Consider the following 6,487-nt stretch of genomic DNA (forward strand, 5'->3'; position numbering starts at 1 on the left):
GCAAAATTTTTTTTTGACAAGACAACATTTTTTCGATGGATCAACTATGGTCTCCTTGGAACGAGCTGTCAAGAAGGAGCTTTTCTGTCAAGAAGGACCGCGTGGTTAATTTTTCAAAATTGATTTAAAAATCCATTTTAAACTCTTTCTGACCGTACAAAGGGTCATTGCACTAAGAAAAATAAGCTTTATAGCTGTAAACAATAATATCAGCAATCTAAGCTTTTTTTTAGGACCCAATTCATTGTTAGAATATGTAATTACATCTAAATGATTTTGGAGCGAAGATGGCGTTCGAATGTTGAACGTCCGAAATGTCAAAATCGCGGAGTAGCACCAACATTAGAAAAAAATTGACTGACATGACATTGCACACTTTTTCCGTAATGTTGGTACCACTGCGTGATTTTGACATTTCGGGCGTTCACCATTCGAACGCCATTTTCGCTTAAAAACCTGTATCGAGAAATTAAAAGTGAGAGTGTGTGCGTGCAACATGGAGTTAAACTTTTCAAAGTGTCATGGTAACCTTCACAGCAACTTCATAGAAAGTTTAACTCCATGTTGCACACACTCTCACTTTTAATTTCTCGATAGTGTAAACCAGGGGGTAGCGAAGAAGCCGCCATCTTGGAAGTTCAGAAAACAAACACTCAGAATCAGTATTATTCATATTACTTTGGTAACACGAAGTGTGTTATCCTGGTTAAACTCAAAAGTCCCATGCAAATGTGTAAAACCAAACTGAAAAATGTGTAATGCCAATTCACAGTGTACGGGTGCACTGTTTGATCGACCAAAACAAAAAAAGCAAAAAAAGGTAAACAGAAAAATCACTTTTTTTGATATGAATTTTCAGCCAATATTGGGATGAAATCTCCAAGGATATGATAGAATTTGCCATCAGCAACACAATTCACGTGTTTTTTTCAGGTATTTATCCTTTGAATTGCGGGAAAATTGAAAATCAAAACCCCAAACAATGGTTTGTTATGGGCTACCATTTGACAGCTAGTGCTTTTGTTGTGGGCTCTCATTTGACAACCGTGCTAATGTCGACTGTTGTCAGTTTGCTTTGGTCGGAATAGCGTTGCCATCCCCCCGGTGTAAACCATAAGGCTTTCTAGCCAGAAATTTACCAATACATTCAAAGTATGTTTACATTACAGCTGGACGAATGTTTGCATCAGGTTTCCTATCTCTTTCCAGCAAATGTTTTTTGTCAGGCGACTTCTAGCTGGTTTTTTTGACTGACCGCCCGATATGTCAGCCAACATACTTCGCAGGGCTGTGACAGATCGAGCTCGATCATTGTTTGCATCAGGACACTGTGACGAGAAGTTTGTCATTTTTGGGTTAAATTATATTTTTTTCACTGGGCCTAGAAAGCCTTATAGTTGAAAGGAACTCCAAAACTCTATTAGGTTATAAGAAACACGAAATTGTAAATTGATTATAATTAATAAACACTAATTGAATTGAATTGAATTGAATAATCTATGAATCGTTTATAATAGGTTATGTATTTTCAAATGAATTAAGTAGCACAAAATCGTCTTTTAAAGTTATTAGTTAAATCATTAATGTAGTAAATATTTAAATGAAGTAATCAATGTTTTTTTAGAAATAGGGAACTTTTTAAAGTCTGCAAAATTTGTAATATCGGTTTCAAACGACGGAAAATTTTTAGTCGATACTCAATCACTCAAATTTGCTACAAATAAATTGAAATTGTTTTTTTTAGGTGAGAAAATGTAGAAATCGAATACCCCTTGAAAATTCACTGTTATAAAGTGAAATACACAAAACAATTCGCATAGCTTTAAACCAATATTTTAGTATTTTCCAGACCATATTTTAGGTCTTTTGTGAAAATTTTAATATTAAAAAAAACTCTATTAAAGTGAAAATGCATTAAAAAAATTGCATCGATCGATGTCCAAATTGAAAATTAAAAAAAATATTTTCATGAAATACGGTATTTTATGCAAATCATAGTATTTTATTTCAAAACTAAGAAACATCCACTGAATAAAGAAAATATGTAAAATAAAAAAATATGTAAGTATTTTCATTAAATACGGTATTTTGTGAAAAAATTCAATACAGTACTTGTTGGGTAATTGGGTGTTGTTTTACTGGGTTGCTATTTAGCTAGTCGCTCGGTAACTGGGCTGTAGTCCAGTTAAAAATACGACAAACGTCAAAAAAACAACAACCAAGCAAAATGATCGAGGGGTCAGTCAACGTAAAAATATGTATCAATAAATTAAATATTATTTTCAAGTATTCATGGAAACTCATGTCATATTCTCTTAACATTTTTTTGAGTTGCTTTCTTTTATTTTTATTTTTTTAAATTTTGGATTTTTGGTAAATATTATGTTGTTAATTGGAAAAGTTTTCTGGTGTAAAATCTAGAGTTTTTTTAATAGGTCCTATAAACATATAAAAAACAATTGCTTATATGACCATTTAAAATAAACTCTAGAAATGTTCTAAAATGTTTAGTTGACGTTTACAAAAAGGACGAGCAGGAAAGGCTCCTTTTTTACATTTTGGCATTGGCCCAATTCCTTTGTTTGAAATGCTTGAAATGAAGTAAAATACTATTTGGGTAATTCTCCGCCAACTCACACAGCAGTTGCCCCGACCCCTCTTCGATTTGCGTGAAACTTTGTCCTAAGGGGTAACTTTTGTCCCTGATCACGAAACCGAGGTCCGTTTTTTGATGAGCAATTCCATGCCAAATAGGTAATCGGTTGTACCCGACCCTCTCCGATTTCAATGAAACTTTGTAGACATGTTATCCTACGCTTATATAAGCCATTTTTATGTATATGGAGCCAGTTCCGCACGATAATGACATTTGAGAAGGGCGTAAGTGTTTTAAATATTTTTGTAATTCGGAATATAAATATTTCTGTATCTCGAAGCCGTTGCATCGTATCAAAAAGTGGTCAAAGACAAACTTGTAGGAAATTTGACGGGCTTTTCGATAAAAATACACTGAAAGAAAAAAACACTCAACTTTTATGAAATTTTTTGATTTTTAAGTTTAAAAGTCAAATTTGAGGGGGAGCCCACGATTTTTTTTCGTTCAAAATTTTTGTGAAGATAGCCTAAGATGTTACAAAAAGACTTACGAAAAATGCAGGATGGAGCATCTCACCTAAAAAAATACAAAAATCATTTACTGAAACTGTTTTTTTGAAAAGTGCTCTAAACGTCAAAATTTTCAAAATCCGAATACGAGAATCGATTGTCCAGACAATTTTACATAAAAGTCTCCATATTGACTACTGTCCTAAGTCCAATCCTTGTGAAAATACAGCGGTTTTAAAAATAAAAATGTTGAAAAATGGTTTTTTGATGGTTTTTGGCAAATTCTATATGACCGACTTGATTTTTCAGTCTCGAAAATATTTTTACCGGAAAGCTCGTCCAATTTCCCATAAGTTTGTCTTTGACCACATTTCAATTAGAGATCCTTAATAGGGAGACTGGCCGAAGTGAATTTGGCGTACCCAAACAGACACGAGTTTGACGTATCCAAACGAGCATTTGCCTTTACGCCCAGCAAAACTTATCTTTACGCCCAGCAAAACTTATGCCAAGCTCAAAACATACGTTGCCAGATCGATTTAGCCAGCTTAGACCAGTCTCCCTATTTAGGGTCTCTAATTTCAATTGGATGCATGGGCTAACAGATATAAGCTAATTTACTATCCAGGTTACTATACTACACTGAAAAAATATTGTGTTTTCAGTTATGAGCAATGTAATTAGCTTATATCCGAAGCCCATACATCCAATTGAAATGTGGTCAAAGACAAACTTATGGGAAATTGGACGAGCTTTCCGGTAAAAATATTTTCGAGACTGAAAAATCAAGTCGGTCATATAGAATTTGCCAAAAACCATCAAAAAACCATTTTTCAACATTTTTATTTTTAAAACCGCTGTAACTTCACAAGGATTGGACTTAGGACAGTAGTCAATATGGAGACTGTTATGTAAAATTGTCTGGAAAATCGATTCCCGTATTAAGATTTTGAAAATTTTGACGTTTAGAGCACTTTTCAAAAAAACAGTTTCAGTAAATGATTTTTGTATTTTTTTAGGTGAGATGCTCCATCCTGCATTTTTCGTAAGTCTTTTTGTAACATCTTAGGCTATCTTCACAAAAATTTTGAACGAAAAAAAATCGTGGGCTCCCCCTCAAATTTGACTTTTAAACTTAAAAATCAAAAAATCTCATAAAAGTTGATTGTTTTTTTCTTTCAGTGTATTTTTATCGAAAAGCCCGTCAAATTTCCTACAAGTTTGTCTTTGACCACTTTTTGATACGATGCAACGGCTTCGAGATACAGAAATATTTATATTCCGAATTACAAAAATATTTAAAACACTTACGCCCTTCTCAAATGTCATTATCGTGTGGAATTGGCTCCATATACATAATAATGGCTTATATAAGCGTAGGATAACATGTCTACAAAGTTTCATTGAAATCGGAGAGGGTCAAGAAAAAAGTACCTGAAAAATTCCTGTTTTGGGCTGGAATTGCTCTGATATCTCGTGACGGAGGGGCGGTACGACCCCTTCCATTTTTGAACATGTGAAAAAAGAGGTGTTTTTCAATAATTTGCAGCCTGAAACGGTGATGAGGTAGAAATTTGGTGTCAAAGGGACTTTTGTGTAAAATTAGACGCCCGATTTTATGGCGTACTCAGAATTCCGAATAAACGTATTTTTCATCGAAAAAAACACTAAAAAAGTTTTAAAAATTCTCCCATTTTCCGTTACTCGACTGTAAAAAAATTTGGAACATGTCATTTTATGGGAAATTTAATGTACTTTTCGAATCTACATTGTCATTTAGAACAAAATTTTTCATTTTAAAATTTCGTGTTTTTTCTAACTTTGCAGGGTTATTTTTTAGAGTGTAACAATGTTCTACAAAGTTGTAGAGCAGACAATTACAGAACGAATCGAATGAGACCAAAACGGTCCAAATCGGTTAAGCCAGTGCTGAGATAATCAAGTGCATATTTTTTGGTGCACAGACCCACATCCCTACACACACACACACACACACACACACACACACACACACACACACACACACACACACACACACACACAGACATTTGCTCAGAATTCGATTCTGAGTCGATAGGTATACATGAAGGTGGGTCTAGGAGGTCTGATGAGAAGTTCAGTTTTCGAGTGATTTTATAGCCTTTCCTCAGTAAGGTGAGGAAGGCAAAAAGATCAAATTAGAAAAAAAAAAATATTTAAAAAAGTACTGAGTGAAAATTACAGAATTTTACACTCGAAAACATTTTTTTCAATTATTGTACTTTTAACAATCTTGTGTTTTCCAAATATCTTATTTTTGTGATTTTTTGTGTTACGTACTCGAATTTTCTCTCGTTTTTTTTTTTTTTTAATATAGTCTAGACTCGATTATCCGATATATCTGAAGTTCGATTAGCTGAAGGTTTTACATTAACTTCGGCATTCCAATATAAAGTTATTTCTTGATTCCAATATCCGTAGATTCGATGATCAGAAGCGAAATCGTTCCGAAGATTCGGAATATTGAATCTGGACTGTACTTTTTTATAATTTGAAATAAGAGTATCGAATTCTGCAAATGTTTTTGCGGAGTTATTGTAATTTCTTCAAAAAAATCTGAATTGTTCTTTGTAAAACCCAATCCTAGAGTTTTTAAAGGTTATTTTTTAGATCAATGTTTGTGTTTATGGGCGTTTTCGAATAAAACTTTCAAAGGAAAATGAAACTTCAAAAATTGTTATCTTTTTTTCGAAAAAAAAAACTTCAGAATTATCATAATTTGCAATATGACTTTATTTTTTATGCCACATACAAAGCATATGTGCATCAAGGTTGGTAATCAATAGAATTATCGTGGAAAATGTTATCGTCTAACGATAATGAAAATGGTTATCGTTATTCCGATAATTCTATCGACGATAACGGACGATAACTTTTATTTTTATATATTTCTAAAATTGACTAAAACCAACCAAATTATGTTGAATTTTCAAGCTTCCTCTTAGAAAATATTTTGTTGTTAATATGGTAAGTTTCAAGGTATAAATACTTAAAAAAAACTCAATTTTAATTTACAATATGGGTATCAAACGATTCGAAATTTTGCATGCATTTTCACTGTTTTGGAGCTTTTTGAATGAAATACACAAATTTTCACAAAATACCGCATTTTCCCGAAAATACTAAAAGTTTTAAATTTCGCAATATGAGTATCATACGATTCGAAATTTCGCATGCATTTTCACTGTTTTGGAGCTTTTTGAATGAAATACTCAAATTTTCACAAAATACCGCATTTTCTCGAAAATACTTAAATTTTTATAATTCACAATATGGGTATCAAACGATTTGAAATATTGCTTGTATTTCAACTGTTTTAGATTTTTTTGAATGAAATACACCA

This window comes from Culex pipiens, chromosome 1 (assembly GCF_016801865.2).
Source record: "Culex pipiens pallens isolate TS chromosome 1, TS_CPP_V2, whole genome shotgun sequence".
NCBI classification, from domain to species: domain Eukaryota; kingdom Metazoa; phylum Arthropoda; class Insecta; order Diptera; family Culicidae; genus Culex; species Culex pipiens.